At 36.2% G+C, this 27918-nt stretch overlaps 1 protein-coding gene and 1 non-coding gene across 3 annotated transcripts in view; both read right to left on the bottom strand.

Moving 5' to 3' along the window:
* KCNH7 (potassium voltage-gated channel subfamily H member 7) overlaps positions 1-27918 on the bottom strand; it is a 449578-nt gene that overhangs the window by 157608 nt on the left and 264052 nt on the right. The gene's annotated exons all lie outside the window — the stretch shown is intronic.
* On the bottom strand, positions 9393-9526 carry LOC137226863 (U11 spliceosomal RNA). Its single transcript, XR_010944560.1, has one exon. It is a non-coding gene; the product is annotated as a U11 spliceosomal RNA (small nuclear RNA).

The following is a 27918-nucleotide window of genomic DNA, read 5'->3' as shown; positions in this document are numbered from 1 at the left end:
TTTCAACCTGGTAAGACCCTGAGCAGAGAACCCAGCCACACCGTGCCCAGACTTCTGACCTCCAGAACCATGAGCTAATATATGGGCATGGTTTTTAGCTGCTAATTTGTAGTATTTTATCAGGCATCTGTAAGAAACTACTACACAGCAAAAATTACTTCTGGAACTTGTCTTATCTGACATTTTTACAAAAGTTCAGTAAAATCACAGGGAGCTTGTGCATGTTGTATAATTCTGACCTATGGGGAATACACTGAATAGAGATTTAGTTATGTTGACTGTGTGGAATGGCAGAAAAAGTTTCAGTGTGGGTTTGAAGGCAAGGCATTTTAGGAATAATTAATCCAGATGATATTTGCAAGATGATGGATTGGTCTCAACCAGCAATTATGAGTCATTAGAAAGCTACAGTGAGCATTTTCATTGCTGCCCATAGACATAGGCTCAGCATGCTCCTGTTGAGTAGACCAACAACATTTCTGAGCACATCCTTAGGAAAGGTATTGGAAACTCACTAGAAACAAAAGGTCTGTAAAAAGTATAGGGTTAATCCATTCCCAGGATAATATAAAGAGTTACCCTTCTTAACTAGACATCAGGAAGTGCATGAGTGATAGACAAGTTCCCCAGATATGCAATTAAAATGAGCAACAGGCCAAACTTTCTTAGGAAGTATACATCTTACAGATATACCCCTTATCTGGAAAATTAAAGATTAAGGGACTATTCTCAAGGCTTATAAAAATAGATAAACAGAAGGACTGCATATTAGGTGTATTGGAAAGAATCTGTGAGTCTAGTTAGTGGGGAAATGCTGCTTCTTTTCGTTCCAGATGTTTCCTTTCATGTCCAGAAAGCTAGATTCGCATAATACTCCCGACCCCTCTCCATCCCTTTGGTCACTTTGCCCTTGGGAAGGTAGTGTGATTTATCTGGTTGGCAGAATTGGGACAGTATGTTGGGAATGTTTGACTCAGCTCTTCTTTTTACCTCTTAAGAATAAGCCTGACCAAAGGGAGCACACTTTCTTCTCTCATGTCTCTAACTGAGTAGATAAGGCTGTTGTATTCTGGGGTTTAATATTAGGAAGTCTAAACCTCCCAAAAATATAACCAGAAAATGCTATTCGAGACATTTTTTTGAGTAGTAAAGGTGAAGTTTTGTTCCAGGAATTGCACGCTTTTATCATATTTTTCCACTAGTTTAATGTTTGGTGTGTGGTAGGGAAGGAGGTGCTATTTATTGGGTCTCCTCAAAGGTCTTAATTAGAACAAGACAGTTCCTCCTAATGTTACAAAAAGGAATTCTTAAAATTGAAACTAAAACAAAGCATAGTTTTATTCATAATTATTAGTATATTTAAGAAATTTGTTACTTCAAGATGTACAGGATGAAATTACAAAGGACATCAAGAAGGGTTTAATGAATCTAATTATGATACATTTAAAAGGATTGATCCCCTTATTTCTGAGATGACATAACTGGGTTGTTATATCATTTTGTATAGTATCCTTGGTATGTTTTAATTCCTTTGCTCATTATTCATGCAATAATCTAAACCCTTGTGGCATTTTTAACATTTGAAAAAATTTCCAGCATTGGAAAGATTCCTTATGTCAACATATAAAGACTAAAAATCACCTTTAAGCCTCAACATGGAAGATTGGCAATCCTCGTTCTCCTGAGTATTTTTCTTTATTCACTACCACTTTACAGCTTGGGTTTTTAATTACTAAATTCTTGGTACAGATTGTGAATTTTACATTTCATAATTATTCTAAGAGTTGTTATGAGCACTATGGAACCAATGGAAAAGTATGACAAAGAGTAATTAACCTTTTAAATACAAATCTTCCTAACAAGACAAAAGAAGTGACAAAAGAAAGTCTAAAATGAAGACACTAACTGGCCATGTTAGATACCTCATTCTCATAGTTCCTTGGACCCAGCAGTGAGAAAGATACATGTTGCCTTCATCTAAAAAACACAATTTAAGAATCGTAGCTTTTCTCTTCTCTTTGCAGGAATCTAGGGAGTCAAGGGCAATGTAACAGACAATCCCAAAGGGCTCCAGTTACCTTTTAATCTGAATCTCCTCAGCACTTTTAAAAGGATTCTGTACTTTATTATTCCAGTGTACACTGATAGTCTATTTCAAAGGATTCCCTTGTGTTATTCCTGTATAAGTTAACTTCCCAATTTGAGTATAAAATGAAATTATGCCACTCTTGGCTTGTTTATGTTTATTAAAACCACATAACCCTTCTGCACAAAGGTTTTGATTCAAGTTTAATGAATAAATAAACTTCCAATAGTAGGTTCTACCAGAAACTGCATGGCTATAACTCATAGTAGAGTTGGATCTGAAGTAACTATGTTAGTTGCATTTGCTTACACACCCCCGGTGTACTTCTTTATAAGATTTAGGGAATATTGGGTTATCAGTGACTTAGGGATCCTAACTTCAAGAAACAAGTCGCTTCATCCTTGGCATAGCTACAGAGATAGTTCAAAATCATTGTGACAAAAAGCAGTAAAAGTAAGATGTAGTTTACTCCATACCCTTTTGTGTCATTTTGGAAGGATACAACTAGAATGAACTTATGCGTGAACACTGAGGGAAATGAGTGAGGATTACAAAGAGAGGTATAAAATATAACCACGCTTGTGTTCTTATCAGAATTCAGCACGTGAATATTTCTAAGACAAGTGTCTCTAGCTAGTCATACTCTTCTTAAACTTTACATATTTGGCTACTTTACTGTGAAGAAATGAGCTATGCAATTCTTTGTCGTGACATACCTCACTGGGAGTGTATTAGTTTCCTATTGCTGCTACAACAAATTATTACAAACCTAGTAAGTTAAAACAATATGAATTAATTATTTTACAGTTCTGGAGGTCAGAAATCCAAAATGGGCTGGCAGGGCTGCATTCTGGAGGCTCTAGGGATGAATACGTTTTTTTGTTTTTTACAGCTTCTAGAGGTCACCTGCATTCCTTGGTTCATAACCCCTTCCTCCATTTTCAAGCAATTAATGTCACATCTTCTAATCGTCTTCATACTCTCTTCCTTCCCTCTGCTTCTGGGGTCACATCACCTTCACTGACTGTGACATTCCTGCCCCAATTTTATAAAGACCCCTGTGATGACATTGGGCCCACATGGAAAATCCAGAAGAATCTACCCATCTCAAGATCCTTAACCTAATCATACCTGCAGAGTCCCTTTTGCAGTGTAAAGTAATACATTCACAGGTTCTGGGGTTTAGGGCATAGACCTCTTTCCAGGGCCATCATTCAGTGTACCATGGGGGATATACTTTATTTATGCATGTATTTGCCTACAACCCTTCTAGAAAAAGAAGACTCCATATGAATCTAAGAAGCCAAAAGCTTCTGGTAAAACATTTCATACATGCGTCCACATGACTCCATGTAAAAGATTTATTATGTGAAAGTTGCCCAAACATCTAGCAGTCAGTGGGGAATCCAGAATTGTCAAATGAGAGGAACTTGGTTAGAAGGCGAGGAATAGGAAACTGGTCAGAGCTGTGTTTTCATAGCAAGCTTGATGTTTCTACAGGGATCTTACATGTATTTGTAGGAGGATTGAGATCAGGGGCTAATGAAACTATTGGAGTCAAATTCTTCCCTTCCTCTCCTCCATCAAGCCAAACCTCTTGGCTCTATCACTGTTAGTGTTTGAATATCCTGCTTGAAGGAGCAGAGAAGAAGAGATAAGACGGGCAGGTTGGTCCCGCTGTGTGAAATTTACTTGGGGTTAATACCAATTAAATAACTCACTCTCTGACATTTTGTATTAATCTTTATGTCAGTTCAATGTTAGCATGCTAATACCTCAGTTTCATTCAATTTGTCAGTATCTATGGTTGATATTCTTTACCCAAATTCTGTCTTCAGATATTCACATATGTTTGGAACTTACTTAGTCTTTGATTAGAATTTTACATGACATAATGAAATAAAGGTTCTCTTCATGACATGCTGAACATAATACAGGCACCCAAAGTCCTTAACTAAACTTGATTATTTATGGAGCCTGATAATATTATGGGGAGTTTAGGTTTTTGATTTTTCTAGTTTTTGTGGTCCTACATATTGGTTTTATTAGAATTTTATCTGCATGTAGATGAGCAGACTCATGGTTTCTATAAGGGTTTAGAGTTAATAAAGCATATGCCATATGATCATAAAATATTCTGATCTATTTGAGTAAAAAGTTCCATATATTTTAAGATACTATTTTTTCTGGTTTTCTTGTTTATAGAATCCTATGTGTGAGATACTTTTTAAAATAAGAATGTTCATTGCAGTGTTTTATATAATAGCTCAAATTGTAAAAAAAGAAAAAAATAATTAAAATAGAACTCTGGGTATATTTTACATATGTTTTTGTAAATTAGAGTACAATGTGGTTATAAGGAGAAATGAGGCATATTTCTATGTATTGTTGTAAAACAATATCCCTATGATATAGTGAAGCGTTAAAAAAATTAGCTTGAAAACTAAGCATTTATGATTCCACAAAGTTTTGCTAAAAATGTATACATGTAATTATGCACGCTTAGAATAGAAATCTGGAAGGAAACACACTTATACATCAAACTGTTACTAATTAAAACTAACACTGAATACTTATTTTATTCCAGACTCTGTTATATGTATTCTGCATGTATCATTTTATGTAGTTCCACAGAAAGCCTAAGAATTATTATTATTTTGATTTTGTAGATGAAATTGAATCACAGAGAGATGAAATAACTTGCCAAAGACACTTGATTATCTAACACTATCTTTGGGATGTGAATATTAAAATGACTCTTACCTCTACTTTTTTTTACAGTCTATGCTGGAATTCTCAATAATGAGTGTGTATTACTTTTATAATTATAAAAAAGAAGAAAGGTATTTTTCATTTGGGGAAAAAAAAAGATCCCCACAAAAGAGGAAATCAGTGGGTAACACCTGGTTGCAATTTACCAGCTATGATACATTATTTAAAATGCAAGAAAACTGATACTTGAAAACCTGTCTTACTGAGTCTTCAAAATCCATTATTTTTAAAATAAATTCAGTTTAGATCCCCAAATCCCCACGCAAATAACTGAATAAAAATTCAATATGTTTTGTCTTCGCATGCTAGTTCCATCTTTTCCTAAAAATTTTTACAGTAAGCTTCAAAACGTGAAATAATGTCTTCATTTTAAAGTTAGTTTATAGAATTTTAAAAACACATAGCATCAATACAATGAAATCACTAAATGATTTTAAAAATCATGTTGGTTTTAGTTAAATTGTATTAATGGATTTATAGAATGAAACAAAGGACAATCACGTCTGGAAAATCATGCAGTAGATAGTGTTCTGGTAGCTATTGCTATGTAGCAAACCACCCCAACAAATAAATAATTTTTTATTATTTTGCATCGTTCTGTAGGTTAAGTTCTGAGCTGACTTGTTCAAGCTTAGTTTCCTTCATGTTTCAGTGAGATTTCGGTTGTCGTTGCAGTCATCTGAAGGCTGGACTGGACTGGCTATCCAAGATGGTGCACTTTACATGGCTGGCAGTTGAAGCTGGCTGATGGTTGGGAGCTTAAGTAGAGCTACTGACTGGAATGCTTACATGGACCTTCAAGTAGCTTGGGCTTCTCAAAGAATCGTGCCTTAGTTTCTAGAGGAAGCATCCCAAGAATGAATGTTCAGTTGTGAGCTTTACAGGAGGCAGAAAGGGGAAGCTGCCAGGCCAATGAAAGCCTAAGCCTGGAACTAGGATAGCATTATTTCTTTCATGTTCTATTGGTCAAAGAGGCCACAGGGTCCACCTATATTTAAAGGAGTAAAGAAATAGGCTCTCTCTTTTGATAGGACAGTGGCAAGAGATGAGAGATAGGGGAGATATTGGTACAGCTGTCTTTGGAAAATACAACCTGCTGCAGTCGCTTAAAAAGCAACCTTTGCCTAATCTTTGCAAAATATATCTGATATAAAAAAGTTATTATGTCATTGACAAGGAAAGGTTAAATTCCTGGATATATGAGCTTGGTTACCACAGGCTCTCTCTTCCTAACTGATAGTGACTATTATAAATAAAGCTGCCTAGGCCTCTTTACATTTCTGACGGTCTATTTTTCTGTCTCAGTTTGTTTTTTTCTTTTGATCACTGGTGACTGGGAAATGGAGTATGCAGAGTGGGGAAAAAAAGGTTGGCAGTAAAGAGTGAATCCACAGAGGGGATATTTCTGGTCAAACCATGAGAAGTCTGTGGATAATTGCTGTTGACCTACAAAGTTAATGATCAAAAGAGGGAAGATCATTCTTTCTATATAACTGTGACAATATCATACATCTTTGTACCTCATAATTTATAAAGACCTTTCATGTATATTTCTTGTTTTGAGCCTGCATCAAACTCATTTTATGGATCAGTAACCTGAGTGATAAGTAAGTTAAGTGATGCCCTTAAACTCACATAGCTAGTAATGGAGAGTGAAACAGGTCTTCTGTCTTCAGAACCCTTTCCTTTGTATCACAGTACCTTTACAGACTTTTACTGCCAAAACTGTTTGAAAAGCAGGTAAGAAACAAGAATGAGAAGTGGGTAAGAGTGAAGACAGACGTGATTTTGGGCAAATAACTTAATTTTTTTAACCTAGAAAAGAAAAATGCCTTCCACGTATAAGTGTTGGGAAGATGAAGTATGAAAGTGTAATAAAGTCAAAGAGTGTGTCTGATAGATGTCATCTCATAGTCCTATTACAGCAATTATCATTAGTATTACATTAAAGGGAATTTGGTACAGTAGATAAATCATGGAGTCAGACAGATCTAGTTTTTATTTTTCAATGTAATCAGTAGAAATTTCTACATTTTTTAAGGCAGAAAGCCACTTTGTGAGAATAATTTTCTGACATTAAAATTACCTGGGAAACTATTGTTGAACTTTGTCCATGTATATTAGTCACATTTCGAAGACTACACTGTGGATAAAGCAAGTTTCCAAATCTCAGTAACCTACTCAAAAAATGCCTTAGTTTTTGCTCCTACTAATATAGACTAAGGTAGCTGTGGGTTGTCATTGGCTCTGTTCCTAGATCCTTCTTTATTCCAGGATCCAGGATAAAGGGGCTGTCACCATTTGGGGCACATTGTTCTCATGGCAGAGGAAAATTCGATGACTGAACCACGCAATGCCTTTTAAAACTTTTGTTCAAATGCAACATATATCACTTACACTCATATTTCATTAGCCTAAAACATATAGTTAAACTCAACATCAATGTGACAAGCATACTTAATTCTTCTACAGGAAGATGATTAAATAATTAGAAACAATAAAAGTCTATTTTAATCCAAGATAGGAATCATGTGACTGCTAAACTTAGAGTTCCTGGAGGCAAAAAGAAACATTTGAAATATTTTTAAGTACTCGTTTCTCAGTGCCTAGCACACAACTTCGTACACTGTAGGTGCTCATTAAATATTAATAGGTGAATGCATGATATAGGCAAAGGTTAACATGTAGCAAACCCTTACACTGACCCTTCATCTCTCCATGCTCCAAACTGAAGAAGCAATGATTAAAATTTAAATTTCTATTGTTAGTCTAGATGCGTATTCAAATATACTCAGAAAATGAATAAAACACCCTTTATATAACTGCAATCATAATGAAGGAGAGCAAGCTATTACATGCAATTAGGTGAAGTTAGAGCAGTTAGTTCATTCATTCAGCAAACAGGTTATTAGACCTTTCTATTTGCCAGGCACTGTCACAAAGATGTATTTAAAGATGAGTAAGGACTTCCCTGGTGGCGCAGTGGTTAAGAATCCACCTGCCAATGCAGGGGACACAGGTTTGAGCCCTGGCCCGCGAAGATCCCACATGCCGCCGAGCAATTAAGCCCGTGTACAACAACTACTGAGCTTGCACCCTACAGCCCACACGCTGTAACTACTGAGCCCACACGCCGCAATTACTGAGCCCACATGCTGCAACTACTGAAGCCCGCATGCTCTAGGGCCTGTGTGCCACAACTACTGAGCCCGCGCGCCTAGAGCCTGTGCTCGGCAACAAGAGAAGCCACTGCAATGAAAAGCCCGCCCACAGCAATGAGGAGCAGCCCGGCTTGCTGCAGCTAGAGAAAGCGCACGCGCAGCAACAAAGACCAAACGGAGCCCCCCCAAAAAAATTTAATAAAAAAAAAAAAGAGTAAGACTCAGGTACAGCCCTTGCCCTTAATGAGCTGGTTCACCTGCCCTTAGCAGGTTCATAGTAAGTTTGATGGTGAAAAGTTTTGCAGATTAATTTGTTGTTTTGATTTTAAATTCCCAAACTAGAGTGGGGGAAGTATGTCTGTGTGGGGATATATAATTATTTTAATAAATCCATTTTCTTTGAATAATAGTCCACCTAATCTAAAGAATATGGTCATTTATTTTGAATATCCTTAAAAGTAGGAGGAAACATTGCATAGACAGATGTCTCAAAGATGCCTCAAATCATGAGCAAAATTATATTTATATTATGGGAAGCAACTATTTAAAAGTGTATGCATTGTACAAAGTATTAGATTTCAACCTTCAAACTCTGTATCATCTTGTGAAAAGAATTTTAAATTATTTTGATAAGACATATATATGTGCAGAAAAAATAATACGGAGTGCTTTAATTGACACTTTCTTCTGCAAAGACACCATATTCAAGAATTTTGCACTTCCTTTTTTTTAACATAACAAGACATATCTCAGCTACATACCCAAGAGATATCTAGAGACTAATTAGGGTGTAGAGTGAATACTGGTGGAAACAAAAGGAACATTTCCTAACGTAACTTAAGCATTAAGAGCCAGAGAACTTAAGGAACTAGATTCCAGAGTAATAGACAATTTCTAAAGAACTCAGTTACAAGACCACAATTAAAAAGCTCTATATTAAAGAATCCTAATGAATCATTTGAAGGAAAATCAATGTAAAGAGTCAGCTGTCAATTGAATATAAGTTGATAAATAAAATTACATCTTCCAAGATCTCTTCCTAATTATCAATCTGTTACAGAAAACAGGTGGGTTTTTTGATATTCAAATAGCTTCATAAGTTATTAAAAATTACAAAGGACATATTAATTCCCTAGCGAAACAGTTTTACATTAAAAAGCATTCTGAAAATTGGCTTATTGCCTTAACTGTGGGATCTGTTTCTGTGGTTAATTAACATGACATTTGATTCTTTTTTTTTTTTGTCATCAAAAAATTTATTGCTAGAGCTCTAGAAATTACAAAACCTGTGACAACACGCATGTTTGGAAAAACTCTACGTTACCATTCTAGCTGACTGGAAAAAAACACTCTGCTTTTCCAGACTAAAAAGCAGGGGCACCAGGACCAACGATCACCAGCTGCCCAGATACCAAAAAATTATGCTTCTGAGATCTCTCGATGTTGATTCCAGATGAGGAGCAAACGAGCTACCTTACGTGTGCCACTCTCGACAGAAGCCCTTTTTGACATTTGATTTTTACTAATAAAACATAACTCACACAATGCTTTTTAAGATTATTATAATTTGAGGTTATTTACTTAGGTTCATATAGACGTCATTTTAGGGACATTTATAAGAAGTGTCTTTAAAATAAATTTTTTCCCCTCATATACTACAGAATAATTTTGGAAATAAATATAAAGAAGAGTCAAAATTAAGTTATTCATCCTCCTGCATGCCCACAACCAAGTGAGGTCTGTGATGGGGGCAGTGATCAAGGGACACTTCTAGTGTATGTGCCACCCAGGTACTCTGCTCCACAGCAGCTGCGCTGGGACTGTTTTTTCCCCTCGCAGTACTTGAGCTGGGTTTTACTCTTTCCAGTTGGTTCTCCCATCTCTCTACCAATACGGCAGTGCTCTTGATCTGAATCACTTGCCTACATTCTGTGAATTTTTGCAAAGGCTTTAACTCTCTCCTTTCTTCTGCCTCTCTGTCCACCTCCTCCAGAACTACAGTGAAACCCAGTTCAGGTGACAATCAGAAGAATCCCACTTTCTCCCTCAAGTTGCAATTACCCCTTGCAGCATAATGCACTAGGTATTCCACCTACTATGGGCTATGGTACAAATGTATGCTTTGAGTCCAAAATCAAAAATCTGAAAAAAAAAAAAACATGTCAAACTATATTAATTAGAGAGTAAACTGATCACAAATTGCAATGTGGAAGGTATGGTTAAAAATAAAATATGCCTTTTTAAAAATTTTACTCAAACTTGAGTACCATTTTATGTGCCCCACTTTTATGTGTCCTACTCAAATCTGGTGTTTTTAAAAAAATAAAGTTCACTTTGAAATTCTTATATCCAAAGCTCTGTTAAAGGAACCATTTTTATATATGTTGTGAGGTCTTGTGAGTTATTTTAGATAAATTTTAGTCTGTACACAGCCTAAAATAAATAAGTGAAAGAAGTAAATAGTGTTGGGGTAGGAAATTTACAAATAAGAATAAAAATAGTTATGCAGAGATGCATTTTGGGGGAATTCATACCCAGCCCTAAACTTTTTCTTTTTGCTTTGATCCACTAAAGGGAGGTGCAAGGGAATAAGAATAAAGTGCATCAAGTTCTGATATAAACCTAAAATACAAAATAGAGCCTTTTCTTAAAAGAGTTGTACCAGTGTAAAAGAATAAATAGATGGTCTACCGGTGGGAAAGGCGTAAAAACCTTTTGATGTCAAATGGTTTAGAAGTCATGGAACGATAGCATTTTAGAACTCATCAGATTCAGGCTCTTCAGTTAACAGATGAGGGATCTGAGCCAGAACATTGAAGGAACGAGACTCCAGAGTAATGAACAATTTGTAAAGAACTCAATTATAAGACCACACTTAAAGAGTTCCATATTAAAGAAGAGTAATGAATCGTTTGGAGAAAAATCAATGAGTCAGCTGTGATTAGTAATGGCAGAATTAGTAATAAAAGTGATGAATTATGCCAGAAGCTGCATAAAATGTTCTTAATATTTACCATTAATCCCAGTACCAATATTGTTATTTGCAAAGATATTATATTTTAGAATGTTTAAAAGCAGGGATATAAAAAACAAAAGCTCATCTCTCTCTTAGTTTACCATTTCTATGACTTCACTATGAAGAAACCCATAACCATTATTTCCAAGTTGTCCAACTGTTTCTTTTGTGTCATTGCCACTGTCAGTCTTTGGTGTAACTGTTTTAAAATCGAAGCTTCATTGAATGCACCATGCGTGAAACAAATGGGACCAATGAAATGATGATGATATTTATATTGATGGGGTAAGGTAGCCCTCCAAAATGTGACTGCATAAACTGTATAGCTGAGTTATGGCTGTTTCTATGTGGACAATGGCAGGCAAAGGGTGTGGGTGGGTGTGTAACTGAAGTACATTTGTCTCAGTGATATTTAATAGATGGAGTTCTGAATTATGTGAACACAATTTATAATGTAGAGCTGTAGCACAGAAATGTATTGGTTAACGAAACAGGATAGACTTGTTCTCATCTTTAACAATGGACACCCACTGTGGGCATTAGTTACAGCTTTCTAAAATATTGACTTTCTGACATATAAACTTGACCTATATGTTTGTCTGTGATGAAGTTGATTCTCTTTGGGGGTAACTTCCAAAAAATGGTGAGGATGCCAAGTATAAGAATAATCCTTGTGTGGCATGTAGCCAGAACACTGTGTTCCCCAAGTTCAGTAAAGTCAATGCCAAATTTCACTGCCACAAAATTTATGAATCGGGGAAACAAGTTTTTCTCTGTGTTTGGAAGTTTACATTTCTGAAGCATTTCTCTGCCATTTCAACGTTTCCTATGAATGTATCTGGTCTTAGAGGTATCTGTGCTGGAAAGTTTTTTTCACCTCCCTGCAAGTAACTACCTTGTAACTACCATATCAGAAGAGGAACAAAAGTAGCATGCCATTCTGGCCTCCAGGAGAATTCAGGGCAGAGCAGAAGCCCTAGGTCCAAAGGGAAAGCTGTTCCCACTTAGCCAGGCTGGGAACACCTGGGAATCATCATATAGCTGGGTGACCAGCAACCAGGATTAAAAAGGGGACAGAGGGAGAGAAGAGAATATGTCCCCCATAAACAGTCACACCCAAGCTCTGACTGTTTAACCTTTGTGTATAAAAGGATACCTGCAATATTCGAGGTTAGAAGTGTTATGCCTTTGAAGCAGTCAAGTATGAAAAACTTGTGTTTTTCATATGAACACACAGTTTTAATGTCAGTATCATACTTCCAATACTGAAACTGAAGGATAAAACAGATAAAGCTATCTTGATTTCGTGAGCTGTTTGTTCTAAATACAAATTTTATTTTATAAGTACTTGTGATTTAAACATATTGCAAAGTTACAGAAAATTAAAGCGGCTGTAATCAGACTTCTTAAAAGGTGACTCTTCAGGCAATGGCTCATTCTCTGATTCACCTTCTTGAAATAACTAAGTATGAGGCCATTTTTCCAAAATGTGAGTTTCTGCAAAGATGTCTGCTGTTAAAACGGAATGATTCTTATATAAAACCAAGGCAATCGGCCAGCTTCATACTTAAAATATAGAATTGGAATAACATTTCTCTTTTCTTTCTACAATTTGGAAGTATCACTTCCACTGACTATTGAATTTTATAGGCTCAAATATTTTTGCTCAGTAGGAGATTTCTCTCATATCAGTAATTTTTATTTACATTCTACCCAGGCCATCCTTATGCATCTAATTTATATTAAAAACCCATGACGTATAATAGGTATGCTTCCCTCTTCTTTTCCCTTTAAGCACTTTCCTTTCCTTTTATTTATTTATTTATATTTTTGTTGTAGCTGTTGTTTTTGTTGTGAAGTAGTAGCTGTCGTTGTTGAAAAAAACAGCATCTCATTTTCTTTAAAACAATTTTAAGTGAAAATGAAAACTTTGCCTTTGCATTGTGATTACAAAATATTAATTAAAATGTATTATTGAGTCACAGTGTGGGTAATTTTATGAAAATATTGCTCAGATATGTAATTAAAGAGTTAGGTAATTGAGACAGGCTTTAGTTGTAAGGGTGTGGGTTTCATAGGGTAACAGACAGCTCCTTCAGTATGTAACATGCTGTTGCATGAACACTGAGCCTCTCTCTTACTGGAGCGTGGGTGTCCTGGGTAGTGTTCTGAACTGGCTCAGCCGTGGCGCTGGGGTGATTCTGTGCTGCTGTGCGAAGGCAAAGTATAAAGTAGTGGGTATTTCTGGTGTTAGCTACTCAGAGAAGAGAGGCCCGCCCTTAGCTCAGATGTCAGAATATGGGAGGCAGACTTGTCTCTTTGTGGGCCCTTCTCACTTGGGGCCAGGCTTTGAGAAAGCCGAGAGTATCGCCAGGTGGTCAGGGAAGGGTGACCTCTGCCGGGGAGAAGCAACTTGCTGGAGAACGGCAAATGGAACGGGATCTTCCAAACTGGCTCTCCAGTGTCTATGTTACTTTCTTTGTCTTGCCCATGTTGCTATTCCTGGGCCCTCAGTAAAGTCTGATTTAAATATTCTAGCATAAACTCAGCCCTTCTAGAATCCATCTTCCGGTTGGGTGTCCACACTGGTGCCACCACAGCCCAGTGGGACCGTGGTAATAGAAAAGAATGCTTGTCCTTGTGGAGATCCTACTGCTATTGCTAACATTTGAGATAAGGATAGAGCTTTGGTCTTTCTTCCAGCTATCACTTATCTGACTCAGAAACACAAGGTCACTTTCCATAGCATAACTATTTTAGACACTTGTAATTTAAATGACTGCCACTAAATGAAAGGTGGCATATTCACTGAGTTTAAATGTGCAAGTTATAAGTACCTCCCAGGCAAGGACAACTGACAAGGGTTTGAGTTGGGTCTCTGCCGTGTATTATCTGAGGAAACTTGCTTACTTTATCTGAGAACTCAGTTAATACTCCCTTGTGGCTGGTTTTCAGCATGAAATCATATAATGACTTACATGAAAGTGCTAGACACATAAACAGTACCATTTAGTAAGCAGCAACTGATAACAGCTCTAAGGTATGTAGGCATTTACGTTTTAATTATACCACCTCATACTGTACTTTTTGGTATGGAAATTTACACACACCCTTCTCAGTGATGGTTTTATTTGCATGGCTTAGAACACAAGGTGGTTATGCTTTTTCTAACTAATGGTAAAGCTAGGATGAAATGGCTTAAGTCTATCAGATAAAAAAATGCCTTTGCAAAGAGTCAACAGCTTCCTGTGTTGTGCCCTTGAATTTCCAGATATGACTGCTTACCTACTATTCTTTAAAAAAAAAGAAGTAAAAACTGAGTTCAAAGTTTATAAAGTGCAAACTAGAAAAACTAACCCAGCATGTTGACTGTTGGATGAAAGCATATAATTAGAGTTCTGCAAATGAGATCCTTTTGGATATTAAGAGGTGACTTCATGGCATTGTCTCTTTATGGTTATAGACAGTGTCTGAATCTAACAATCTGTCAAGTTAAAAAAAAAAAAATTAGGGCTTCCCTGGTGGTGCAGTGGTTGAGAGTCCACCTGCCGATGCAGGGGATGCAGGTTCGTGCCCCAGTCCGGGAAGATCCCACATGCCGCGGAGCGGCTGGGCCCGTGAGCCATGGCTGCTGGGCCCGCACGTCTGGAGCCTGTGCTCCGCAATGGGAGAGGCCACAACAGTGAGAGGCCCGCTTACCGCAAAAAAAAAAATCCTAGTTCTCTCCTTTTCCCTTATCATTCTCTTGTGCCTGGTGTTTACAACAATGATTTATTGTGTGATTATTTAAGGAATATATTTTCCCAATAAAACTAACAGTTATTCTTATCAGAGGCTTAAAAATTTAAAGTTTTCATTTGTTAATAGCAATAAACTATTAAAGTTCAAAATTACTTTCTTTCAAAACTTAAAACTGATGTATTACATTTTCTTCTTCTATATCCTCCTCTCCACATAAAATTCATTTTAAAACAATTATCACGCCATATATGTTGCTTCTTTGATACTGTTTTTCCACCTTCATTTTTACCTTTTTTTTTTTTTTTAACCTCTTTTCCAGAATCTCTGTGTAGCATGGTTAGGACTTGTATTTTTCCTACCTGGTTTACAGATATGACCCAGAGAGTTTAAATGACATGACCAAAGTTAAGGAACAAGGCAGAAATTTCACAGATGCCGAGTCCAGTTAAAAGCATTAGCGCAGACCTTGAAACAGAATGTTATATTTGCAGAATTCTTAATGAATTTTTTTAGCTCTGCCAACATGAAGCAGGCCATGCACCCCTGAGGAAATTGAGGTCCAGAAAGGTAAAAGGTAATTCATTAACCCCTAAAATTGCTTATACAATTAAACTGTTCTGCTTTCTTTCTTGGAAAACCTTGGGAAGACCCTTTGTGGTAAATCTAAAGAGAAATTTATACAGGTTATTTTTATTATATATTGCAGAATATTTTATAAGTGACCTTGACCACTAATTCTTTGTAACATTAAGGATGAGAAGGATTATTGGTTTAGGATTAAGGAAGTACAACATAGTATTTTTGCATCCATAAAATTACTTCATGATTCTACTTCTGAGGGTCATTAAGGGCTAGATCTCCACTCTCTTTATTTTTAGCATCCCCAGATCAATATATCATCTTCTGTAACGAACTTCTTAATCCATATTTGATGAGTTCAGAAAATTTATAATAGCTTTCTACAGTCTCTCCAAAACCCCACCTGGTTAAAATAAGTTTAGCATTAGGTTAAACATGTTATTGGGAGCGATTTTTATTTTTGAAGGCTAATTCAGCTCAGCGATGGATTAGTGATAGCATATCCCCTTAACCTCCAAAGTAATTTGTTTTTATGTTCTCAGCTTGGAATCATGTCCTCATATTAATATTTCATACCAACAAGTAGGGGCCTCAATGTGTCCATCTGTTATACTGGCATAATGCCTGCCACCCATATCTGAATATTGCCCTTAGGAATGAGTAATAATTTTCAGCCTTCTTCAGTTATGTTTTTGGTTTTTGGGTGTTTTTTTTTTTTTTTTTTTTGCATTTGGTCTTTTCTAAATGATGCTTAGACTAGAGTAACATACGATATATTTCTTTCCTGATCATCACTCATTAAAATAACATGTGCAAATAAATTACTTTGTTCAGAAAAAAATAACTAGCCCTAAGAAACATCTCCATTACATGAGTTAGACAACACAGGCAATCTAAATAGATTTTAATTATTTAGTATATTCCTCCACTGGGATATGTTTTACATATAAATGTCAGGAAAATTAGCAGCATACAAAATATCTTGATAAGAAGTACCAAAGGGTGACAATTTTTACTGAATGGTAAATGAAAAGGAAAATGGAAAGGAAAAAAAGGCAGCATTATGTTTCTGTATGAAAGATCTCAACATGTCCTGTTAAATAGTCACCAGTCGAATGGTGGTTCAGTTACCCTGATGCTATAGAGCAGAGACTTGTTCCCGTGATTCTAAACACATACAAGAACACTGCAAATCTAAAGTCAGTCCTTGGTCCTCCAAGATCACTGCAAGGGATGTGAAACTGTATTTTAAAAATTTCATCATCTGAAGAGTTTTCTTGGTATATTTTAAGTTTGGGAGCAGAATAGTGGGTAGGAATGTACTGACACCTTGGATTCAACTATTAGCTTTTTTATTCTGAGGTATCTGACCTTGGACAAATTATCAGACTTTTTGAGCCTCTGTTTCCTCATCTATAAAATACAAGGATAATAAAGGGTTTTGTGGGGATAAATATAATAATGGCTATAAAGTGCCTAGTATACTAAATAATAAATATTAGCTTATTATTTATTGCTTTAAGATACTATAAGTCACTTTTATCTATCTGGGAACCATGCCCTGCCTAGTTAATGCTCACAGTGGAGAAAAGAATGTCTTTGAAAGACGTTAACCTAAAAGGCCACTGCCTTCTGCGGAGTTTACCACCACCAACCCTTTCCTTCTCAAAAGAGGTATCTGTTGTTTGTTACTCTGCATTTTCCTTTTCCATCATATTTCAAGGAGTTCACCAACCTCATAGTCAGAACAGTTACCTGGATTTATTATGTTTTCTAAATCTATTTTTATGTAAAGCATGGTCACTTTGTCCTAGTCCAATTTTATTTAGGGATAGCATAAAATTTTGAAACTTTCAGGTGCTCAATAAAATCTTCATAGGTATTTTCAGCTCATTTATTTATACTAAGATGAGAATGAGGTTTCCTCAGACTTAGTCCCCTATGGCCTAGCCTGTGGGCAAAAACGACCTGCCTAAATTGAACTAGTTGTCTTGAAATATATAATCATTAAGTACAGGAAGGGAAAATAAGAGATTGTCAATTTACCACCTTATGTAAACGACATTTATTCATTAGCTCATTATTCATTTAATCAGGAAACATTTATTAAGTACCTAGTAAAGACCAGGTATTTTTTACTAGAAGCTGCAAAGACAAGACAGTTAATTGCCATTGAAGGGTTTTCAGTCTGGTGAGCAAAGGTGAGGGTTAGGAAGAGATCAAATCTGTAAACACCAAAGTATAACATTTTCATTTCAGCAGCTGTGAGTGAATTAGAGTGGCACCCAAAGGAAAAGTGGAACAATTCTACCTGGGTGGCTAAGTGTTGGGAAGTGCGTTTATTGTTCAAATAACCTTTGGGGAGCCTAGTCTTAAAAGATGAGCAGGATTTGATCAGCTGAAGGGGGATGGGGGAATTCAGGTATTCAAAGGATATGGTCTAATGATGACGTGTGAGTAGTGTGAGTTTTCACTGAACAAAGACAGAACTATTACTATTGATATAGCTGTTTATGACATGAACTCAATACATACTACAAGAAAACAAGATAACTGAAAAATATGACCATTCCTTAGGAGGAAGATGATAATTACAAAATTATCAGTTCAGCTATATATCACACTCCAAAATAACTCTCCACACTCTGAAGTCAAATCTTTTTCTAATAAAATTGGAATTTACAAAGGGTTCAGCACAAATAAGACACCTCCTTTTAACTCTCCTTCCTTCCTTCTTTTCTGAATAATTCAGTCCAAAGGCCATTAGGTGAGGTTAAATAAGGTAGGCATCTATGTAAAACTGGGAGCTGGAATTGAGTAAAAGTGAGAACATGTATCACTATCATACATGTTAATTGTCTGAACCCTCCATGAGGGCAAGTTTTTTTCAGGCTTCTTCCTTCTCATCCACCTCCCTACCCCCAAGCTAAAAGCAAGTATGGCTCATGGGAAGCATCTGAATGATTACGGTAGGAAATGCTGTAAGTCACACCTACTGTAAGTTTTACTTATTTATTTTTATTGTTGACCTCTTTTCTCTAGAATGTAAGTTTTATAGGGTAAGTATTTTTACTATTCTTCTCACTGGCTACCACAGAGCCTGGCACACAGCAAGATCTCAATAAATAATTTTCAAATTTAAAAAGTGAAAAGAATGATTTGCACAATACAAATGCATATGAAACATTGTCATTTATTTTAACATCTTTAAGGCATTAAATTAAATACTTTGTATAATCTCTATTTCTAGTTGATTAAATAATTGAAGCATTATAATGAAGCAAAGGTTAGTGACATTTTAATAAGCATTTTTTTCTGTGTTTGGAATTTATTGCTGAGTTGCATGGTGAGCAGACTCAGTGTTTTAGGTATATATGTGTTGAAGAATGAAGTTAAAGCTATTAGACAGTATAAAAAAAAAGAAAATCTAAAGGTATATAAGAAATATGTAAAGGAAAGAAGTCTAGCCAGAGATAGTGAGAAGAATGTAAAATTTGGGAGGATTTTATGAAAGTTATTTTAAATAAAATCAAATGTAAATAGAGCGCAAATAGCATAAGAGAGATTTATCTTATCTTTTTTTAAAAATACATTTTTGGCTTCTTATAGTATCTTTACAGTTTTTCTCAGATATTGCACATATGACATAAATACAACTGTAATTTTAAAAGAAGTCATAAATTTTGGTTCTGAAAATAATTTTCATGAAAAAACAAATATAGCCTAATAATTTTCAGACGGTGTCTGAAACTAATCCCTTCAAAAAATATTGTGAAATGGTGGGGGAAAAAAACCTATATAAATTAAATATCTTAAATTGTATAGTACCTAGCAAAGTCAAAAGGGAAATTGGATTAGGAGATGGAAGAATTCTGAAATCAAGCCATGATTGAGGGAGAGACCCTTAAGGATGAGAGTAATAGCTCATTCCTGTTTATTGTGGCCTTATCTAGCCCCCAATGCCTGAAAAAGAGGAGGTAAATAAATATTTCTGGAAGAAATAAATAAAAAATGAATGAAAGTTTCCATTTAACAAAGGCACTATTAATAACAATTAAATTATAATTAAAAATAGATGTAGAGATTCAAGGTGAAAAACCATAGAAAACACCAAGCTAATATAATTACTTTGCTTGGGAATTTAGAAAAATTTTATTTATTAATTACATGTTCACAGAATTGTTATAAAATGTTTATTATTTTAATATGTCTCCAGAGAAGATTATTTCCTTCAGTCCACTAGATAGGTACAAATATATCTGCTACCTTTTGTGTTTACATTGTATAAATCTAAGTTAGAATTAGACAAATTATTCTAGGTCCTAGTTTGGAAGAATTATTCAACGTGTTACGTTCAATAAGGTTACTCAACTATTTTACAGATATATTGCTATATATTTAATTAGCAGGAAATTTTTGTTCTAACTTTTAAGGAAAATGTAAAGAGATATTTGTATCATAGTTTAATACATATGCAAGTACTTTGTTGCATATATTTACCAGGAAAAAATGCCTGTGAGAATGGGTTGCTATATAAAGTATGAATGTTATAAAAAGGGCAGAATAAGCATATTTGTGAATCACAATTTGTCATTTGTTCAAATTATCAAACCTCTTACTCTCAAGTGGGTAACTTTTTATGAATTTGAAATTTGTCTTAAGTTTTGGTATTTAATCACCTTCAGTTACATAATTCACCGACTATCCATTGAACAAGTCTATAAAACACAGGTGTATTTGCATCTCTATGGCATAGATATTTATATTTCTCATTGGACATCACAAACTATATACACTAAAGATCAATAAACATGAATGTTTAATACGGTGCAAATGTTACTGCTTGAGAGAGCTTGGGCTGTACGTACTAACTTTTCATTAGTCATTCTTCAATTTGACAGAAGAGCCTGTCTCAGCTCATTATTTCTGGGTTTTAATGGTCTCTTTTTAACTTTAGCACAGTTTTTTTTTTTTTTAGTCTTAATATCTTCTCTTTGTTAAAAAAAAAGAAGGAATAAAAACTCAATCATATACCTGTTAAAAAGTTGGCTCAATAGAAATGTAATATTCCTTTATTATGGTCTCTTAATACAGTTATATAAATGCACTTGAAGTGTAGGCTATTTACCTAATAGATAATAGGTAATAGATTGTAATGACTTTCTGAAGCAACTGAGGGCAAAGCCCTTTTTTTTGGTTTTTCATTTAAAAAAATTTTTTTTCATTTGTTTTTCATTTGAGCATTCAATGTTATGAATGCCACGTGAACTGTCTAGAAGAGAAATCCCCAAATACTTTAGTAGTGTTTATCCCTTTGACTTCCGGAACGAAAATATAGAAAGCTGGGGCTGAAAGGAAACTGAGCTCATCCTGCAAGTATGAACATGACAAGAACAAGACTGGGTGGTGGCTGTGATACCACAGCCAGCCCTTGCAGGTCCAGAAAGCCTACTCCTTGCAGACTCAGTTCCATATTTTTTCTCTATTATAGTATTACCAAGATAGGTTTACAAAAGTAGACCATTAACTGTTGTTTCTTGTCATGATCAAATAGTTTTCAGGTAGAATACTAAACGCTTGGGTAGATGACAAGAGTAAATATCGCATGAGTTAACCTTGGCATAGAACATTAAATGCCAGTAGAAGTGTTGGGCACGGGAGACTTCCACTCTCCCGATTTTCCAGTTACTGTGGTAAAACTGTAGTGCTCATTCCAGGCATGGCCTCAGGACAGCCCCAGGCCCCTCCTCTCTAGCTAAGTCAGTTGGCTGGCAGGCTTAGCCCACCATCCAGAGCTGGGAATCTAAATCTGGGAGGTTTAGAGCTGTAAAGCCTTCTATTCGGGGACACAGGATCAAATCACATCTGCTGCTGGTTTGCTCCTGACCTTGAAGATCAAGTAGACTAATTGGCCTTCTGCCTTATTCTTCAACCCTGTGTCCCTTTCCACACTTACCCTACTCCTGCCTTCGTGTCTGAATCCCAGCCTTTGTAACCTGCTTTGCTCTCTACTCCTCTAGGCTAGTCTCCCATGGGAGATTTCTGCCTCTATCTATTGTCTGGGGCTCTGCTACATGCAGAGAAACTGCTCACCTGCCTGCCTGGAGTTCCTCACACTGTGCTTTACTGCCTGTCCAGTCACCATCTTAACTTCAGTTGGATCTCCTCATGCCAAATGACGTCCAGGATGACCACCTTTGCTTCCAACCAACCATGTTTCCTGCATGTTTTGTTCTATTATGGTGCTTCTTCCAGCACCAGAAGCTGCATCTCACACCCTAGAGACTGACATTCCCAGGGAATAGATACAATTTCAGGTCTGGCCACTATTGTCTGCCCCTTTCTTCTGCATGTAACTACATTGCCTGGCTACATCCCAATGGCATTTTCAAATACTTTCTTACGTCTTTAAAAAAAAAATAGCATTTATTTGTGAATTCACTAGGAGTATAATATTTTACTTTGAAACTAAGAAGATTATGCTTAAGTGATCTGAAATGGGAGAAATAACTAAAAAAAAAAATTGCTTAACCAAATCACTACTTTAGTTAAAAAAAAATCCAAAACTAGCTCACAGAGATATTTCAATTTCCCAGTTAGCCATAGAACTGTAAAATTAATTTAAGCCAAACAATTATTTTTGCAGTGCTTGAAGCATTATGAATGATGTTACAGATAGTTGACTCACTTACAGGAAATGGGGTTTTGCCATGCATAAACAGTTTTGAGAACCACATAATTTGGGCTGGATTTAAAATAGAACCCATCAGTTTTGAAAGAGGTATGAATTTGGCAAAGTGCGTTTTTCGAATAGCAACATTCATTCTTCGCATAAAGAGAAATCATGGCTGCACACCAAGTAACTGGTTTTTTTTTTCTTCTTCTTAATTGATGTAAAGAATTCAAATTCTCTCATGGAATTTTCCCTGTGACTTTACTAACTGTTGGTTTGTTAAACTTTTTTCTCTAACACTATTTGAGGGTAAGAATGAGGAGTTCTTGAGGCAAAAGACAAGAAAAATTGCTGCTCCTTTAAGTTCTCTGCAACTTTGCTTGAGTTACATACCCGCTCTGGCTTTCCTTTTCTTTTTCTGTAAAATCAGGGGCTTGAGGATAGTGAGAAGGAAGGAGAGGAAATATCTGCCAAGTCTAACATCAAGATTTAGGAGTCAGGGAACTTGAAATGGAACCGATTCCTTACTGAGCTCTGTTCCTTAAAGGCAGAAAACAAAACAACCTGGAACTGTTATTAAAATCAGCCACCCCTTCTTTTTATCTAGTCTTAATGTTTCCCTATCTTTCTCTTAAATCTGTTTTTCCTCAACAATGTACCTCATTCCACTTCCCCTCAGAATTCCATCACAGCCACAAAAATATTTGTCGTTTTCTTCCCTTTTGGCAAGAGAAGTATCAAGGAAAAAAGTGGTGAATCATAGATTTTTAGAGCTAGCAGGGACTGTGAGGACGACCAAAAAAGTATTGTAAACAAGAGATAAGACATGAAAAAGAGAAAGGAAAGTTTGAACTGGATCTCGTAGGACTGGGAAGAACAGAGGCTCTTTGCACCAGAATAATGTATTGTAAGCTCTTCCTGCAATTTCTGTTCTCCCTCTACCTCACTTAATGCCACATCAAATTATATTAATATCTTTAATTTCACAGACAGGGAAGAAAGCAGGAGCAGTCACATAATGAGAAACCAAAAGAGGTTTCAAAGTTTGCTGCTCTGGAAACTTCTCTGGAAGCTGGCCTAATATGGGGGAAAAAAAATTGGTGAGCCTTAGGTCAAAAGCCTCGAACTTTGGCCTTTGGACTCTGGACCCAGCTTGGCCATTTGTATGAGTTTTCCTGAAACTTTAGCCAAGGCACTTAACCTAATTTCAGTTATTTCTATAAAATAGAGGGAATATAACCTGTTCTTTTCCTCACAGAGTTCTATTAACTTAGATGAGAAAGATTTCTAGGGAGAGTATTTTATAAACTACAAAACACTCTTGCATAAAGTACTTCAATAATTTATTTATCCTGGGGTGGACTTGCCCAGTCCTCACTCAGGTAGCATGATTTTATTTAAAAGACAGTCTTTTCTAGAATTTTCTGCAAGTTCCTAATTAAATGAATGAAAAAAATAACTTCATATATTTATATTACCAGTGTCAGGTTCTTACCACGTAGGAGTTGCTATTTTCATTTCACAATTGAAGCAATAGCACCTAACAAGGTTAAGTCACCTGTCCAAGGTCATAGAGCTCCTAAGTGGCTAAGATATGATTCCAATCTGCCTAATTCCAAAGTCTATGATTCTTCCACTAGAATGCTGTGCGCTATGGTTCCAAGGAATACTGAGACAAATCCCTATGCTGCAATACATACACAGGTCAAATGTGCTTTAGTGATTTGCGACATTTCCCACAGAAAGTTTTTCCATAGCATCTCTAGAGCATGACACTCATTGGATATTCTCTTCTCCCATCATTTTTACTGATTTATTTGGTGCTGACTCAGATCCTCTATAAGCACTGAGTGGAATCAAATTTGGGAACTGACCAGAACAAAAGGCAGAGACATTTTTTAAAAGATGGGGTAGATTTGAGCAAAATTGTCAAGAAGGTGAGCATGTGTTTACTCTTGCCCAGGGCTCAGTCTGCATCTTTTCTTTCTTTTAGTCCTTTTTCCCTTTTGATCTTTCTGTCAGAACTAATTCTCAGGAGGCATCTGTTTTTAATTGTTTATATCTTAGTGGGAAGAAATGTGGTTGTTAAGCAGCCCTGCCCTGGGAATATTCATTATAATTCATTATCTATCATCTAGTGAAATAATTTGTTTCTGGATAGAAGAATATCATGAATCAAAGAAGTGGGAGAGGGCTTTGGAGTGGGGTGTGTGTGTGTGTGTGTGTGTGTTTATTTATTTATTGATTTGCTCATTCAATGAGTGCCTTCAAAATGCCAGGTCCTGACAAGACAAAGATGAACAAAATAAACATACTCCTGGTCTTCATAGAGCTTAAAGTCAAGTAAGGAAGGCAATAAATAATCAATTACAAATAAAATGTAATGAATGCTATGACGGAATGTCATGAGAAAATACTGACCTTGCAAATCTACTGTGTGTCTGTGTGTCTATGTGTGATTTTTGGAAAAGAGTGAGCCCTTCAATAGTAGCTTAGGCAATAGCAAAGGGGGAGAGATGAAAGTCACATTTACTGAACAGTAACTTTATTTGCCAAACAAATATCTATTTATTCAGGCATTCAATATAAGTTATTTCAAGGTGTTTAAATAGTTGTATTTATTTTGTGCTTTAAGCTCTCAAGTGTGTTCCACATACATATTGTCAGTCTTCATTATAGCCCTGTAAAGTAGGTATTATCATTCCCAATTCACAGATGTTAATGACGTGTCTAATAAATGACAAACCAGTTAGTGATACAACCAAGGCTTCTGATCCCCAGGTTTGGGCTCTTGCCAGTGTCTGAAGGTCAATTCAATGCCCAAGTATGGCAGACAAGGTAGGGCACTGCACCTAGGACCTCAGGGAGACGGGGCTGAAGCTTAGATGACAGTGAAAGAAGAAATTGGAGTACTTTGCTTACATCAGGGTTTTTCCTTGGGCTGACTCTGAAGGTGGCACCCAGAGAGATCATGCTGTCTCATTCATGGCATAGGAACTGAGGGTTGGAATATATCTATTTACATATGGAAAAAAGAATAATTGCTGGTTGTGGAAGTGAGACCTACTTCTTTTAATAAGCATCCTTTGCTATCAACTGGGAAAATAAATAGAGTTCCTATGAGGACAGTCCTACCAAATTATTATTATTTTCAGTTCTACTAAAAACAAAAATTAAGTTTTCATTCAGGTTTACGAGATTTTTACCTAGCAAGGTAATCAATTTTACATTATATCTGCCTGTCTACTGAGATACCTACATTTGGACTGACTGGGTAATAAAATAATTCTATTTATTATTGAAATCCAGCCATAGCATTGAGAAAAACATATGTCAGGTTTATTTATTTTTCTCTAGGGTCATTTATGAGGCTTATGGGGGCTGTGTGAATCCTTAAAAGAGTGATATAAATTATTTGAGCAGAGAGCAAAGGCATTTCTCATTTGTGCTGACTGAGGGGGAATGAGGCTGAAGGGAGATTTCACTGCTTCTGACTATGAAACTTATCAGTCCCCAAGAAACAGTATCACAAACAACTGGTCACATGGCTCCTTTGTGGACTTGAGTCACTCTTTACCCCTTCCTGGGCAAAAGAAGGAGAATACAAGCCTAAGTGTGGGTTTATTCAACTTACTTCCTGTAGAGGGAGATGCAGTATTTCTTGGCTGATGGAAGTTTTTGGAAAGAACAAGTGCAATCACATTTCCAAGGAGGGAATGTTCACCCTGTTCCTCTGCTATGTCAGCGTGAAAATTTGGTTTTCCCCAGTTTCAGTGAGCAACTTGGAGACCCTTTAATCTCCCCCGTGTCTGACTTATCAATTGCAGCAGAGAAACCTGTAAGGTTTCTCATCCTTGGTGGAGTGAAACAGTTGAAGGGTAAGTTCAGGGATGTTGACAGATAAACTGCCCCTGCTTATTAGCTCACCCCTCACATGATGTGCACATCTGAAACATGCACAGACTTCCTGAAAGTCTATATAATGACCATAGAGGTGGTCATTTAATGAGGAGCCCTACCCACAGTAGATACATAGTGGATAGAATAGTTAATCATAGATAGAAAACTTTTTTTCCAGAAAGGTTAGCAACTGTAACTGTGAAAAAGAAAAAAGGTACAAAGAGACAATGATTTCTTATTTGTGAAATATCCTGGTAATGATTTTTAAATGAGTCTTTATGGAAAAGTAAAATTTGCTTTCTGTAGATGAAAACAAAAAGATAACACCCTCATGGGTAGCTGCTGCCACTTCATGTAGTAGTTCTCCTTCATTCAAAGTGGACTTGACTACAGGTCAGGACACATGAACTCTAGGCTATTTTCTTCAAAGTGTTCAGATAATGCAACACTGTGACCTTCCTGGCTTGTGCTATAGGCACTATAGCTCAAAGCCAGGAAAGTCTTTCTAAGTTGTAAATGAACTCTTGTTCTCTGACAGGGCTGACATGTTTACGTTATTTATGGTTCGCTGTCCATACCCATCACTTAGAAATGGTATAAGTTGGGTTTTCAAACAAACAAACAAAAAGTTGCCAAATGCCTACAAGGAATGAATAAGACCTAGTTCCCCTCCTTCAGGAAGATATAATATTTCATAATAGTGATTTTTTTTAAATTAAAATGGGTGTAAATAAGGAGCTATCAGCCCAAAAAGTGAACCTTGGGATCGCTACAAGAGTACAAACAGGGGAGGCTTCAAAGAGGAGGGGGTCTAGCACCAAGGTATCCCATTCCAGTCTCTCCCATCATAGTCCGATCCATTCCACTGCATTCAAGTCAATTTAATTCACTTCATTTTTATTTGATGCAACTCAACCCAACAATCTTTAATTCTAACAGCTTTCATGTATTTCTATAGAAAGGAGGTTCCCTCTGTGAATATGATATCTTGGAAGACAAATGAATGACTTGGGTGAGAAAAAGAGGACCTGTGAGAAGCGATCCAACCATTCCACCAACAGCGATGACATCGGAGAACCTCTTTTAGCAGAATAGCACCAGGGAGAATAAGAGGGCTTGGTTTGGGGTAGAAAGCAGAGAGCACAGCCTCAAGCAAAGTATCCTACGGGCATTGAGGAGGATGTAGGAGAAGCCTTTAAGATTCCTATACAGACATGATCCCAGGATGTCAAGAGGCCTGCCTGATATTCTTACAGAGAAAGGAGAGAGCGAGACTAACAGAGCTTTTTTTAAAGGGTGTCATTTTCTATACTGGCTGTGCACATTGAGAGTCCTGGAGTGTTCATTGATACTGTTTTACTATAATTTAAAGCTCAGGGAGAAAAAGCATATACAGCAACATGATTTTCCCAAGTTTTGAAGAATGTGGAGTGATTATGATGGGTAATGATGGGAAACTTCATGTAAGTGAAATTGGGTAAATCCCTGAATTTTTACAAGCAGAAGAACTTCCATTTTGATTTCAAATAATAAAGTTGTGTCCTTATTTATGACACATTCAAGTCAATAGGCAAAATAAACTCAAACTTTAAAACCTGTTTTGTTTTTTAAATTCCAATCCAAGTATGGCATACTGCACAACTTACTTTGCTAATTGCACTTTTGTATTCTTAAGTGACGGAAGAGACTTCGATATATCAAACAACAATGGATAGCTAACTTCAGAACTGCATGGAATATATGAATGACTGAACAATTCAACAATCTTCTATAACAGCTTAGCAAAAACAGAATCATTGTTTTATTATATCCTTTAACAAGGTATTTGGTTCACATTCTTTTGGAGGTGAGAGTTTATTCTCTACTTTGTTATAAGAAGTGGTATTGTAGGTCATAGACCTTGCTTGTGTCCTTTCTGGACATGGAAAATTACCATTTGTTTTATTACAATTCTTTTACGTTTTTTTAAAAAGTATATTTAAATTCAGAT

Source organism: Pseudorca crassidens, chromosome 6 (genome assembly GCF_039906515.1).
Source record: "Pseudorca crassidens isolate mPseCra1 chromosome 6, mPseCra1.hap1, whole genome shotgun sequence".
Taxonomy (NCBI): domain Eukaryota; kingdom Metazoa; phylum Chordata; class Mammalia; order Artiodactyla; family Delphinidae; genus Pseudorca; species Pseudorca crassidens.
The sequence above is the reverse complement of the archived record's forward strand: the minus strand, read 5'-3'. Positions and strand labels throughout refer to the sequence as shown.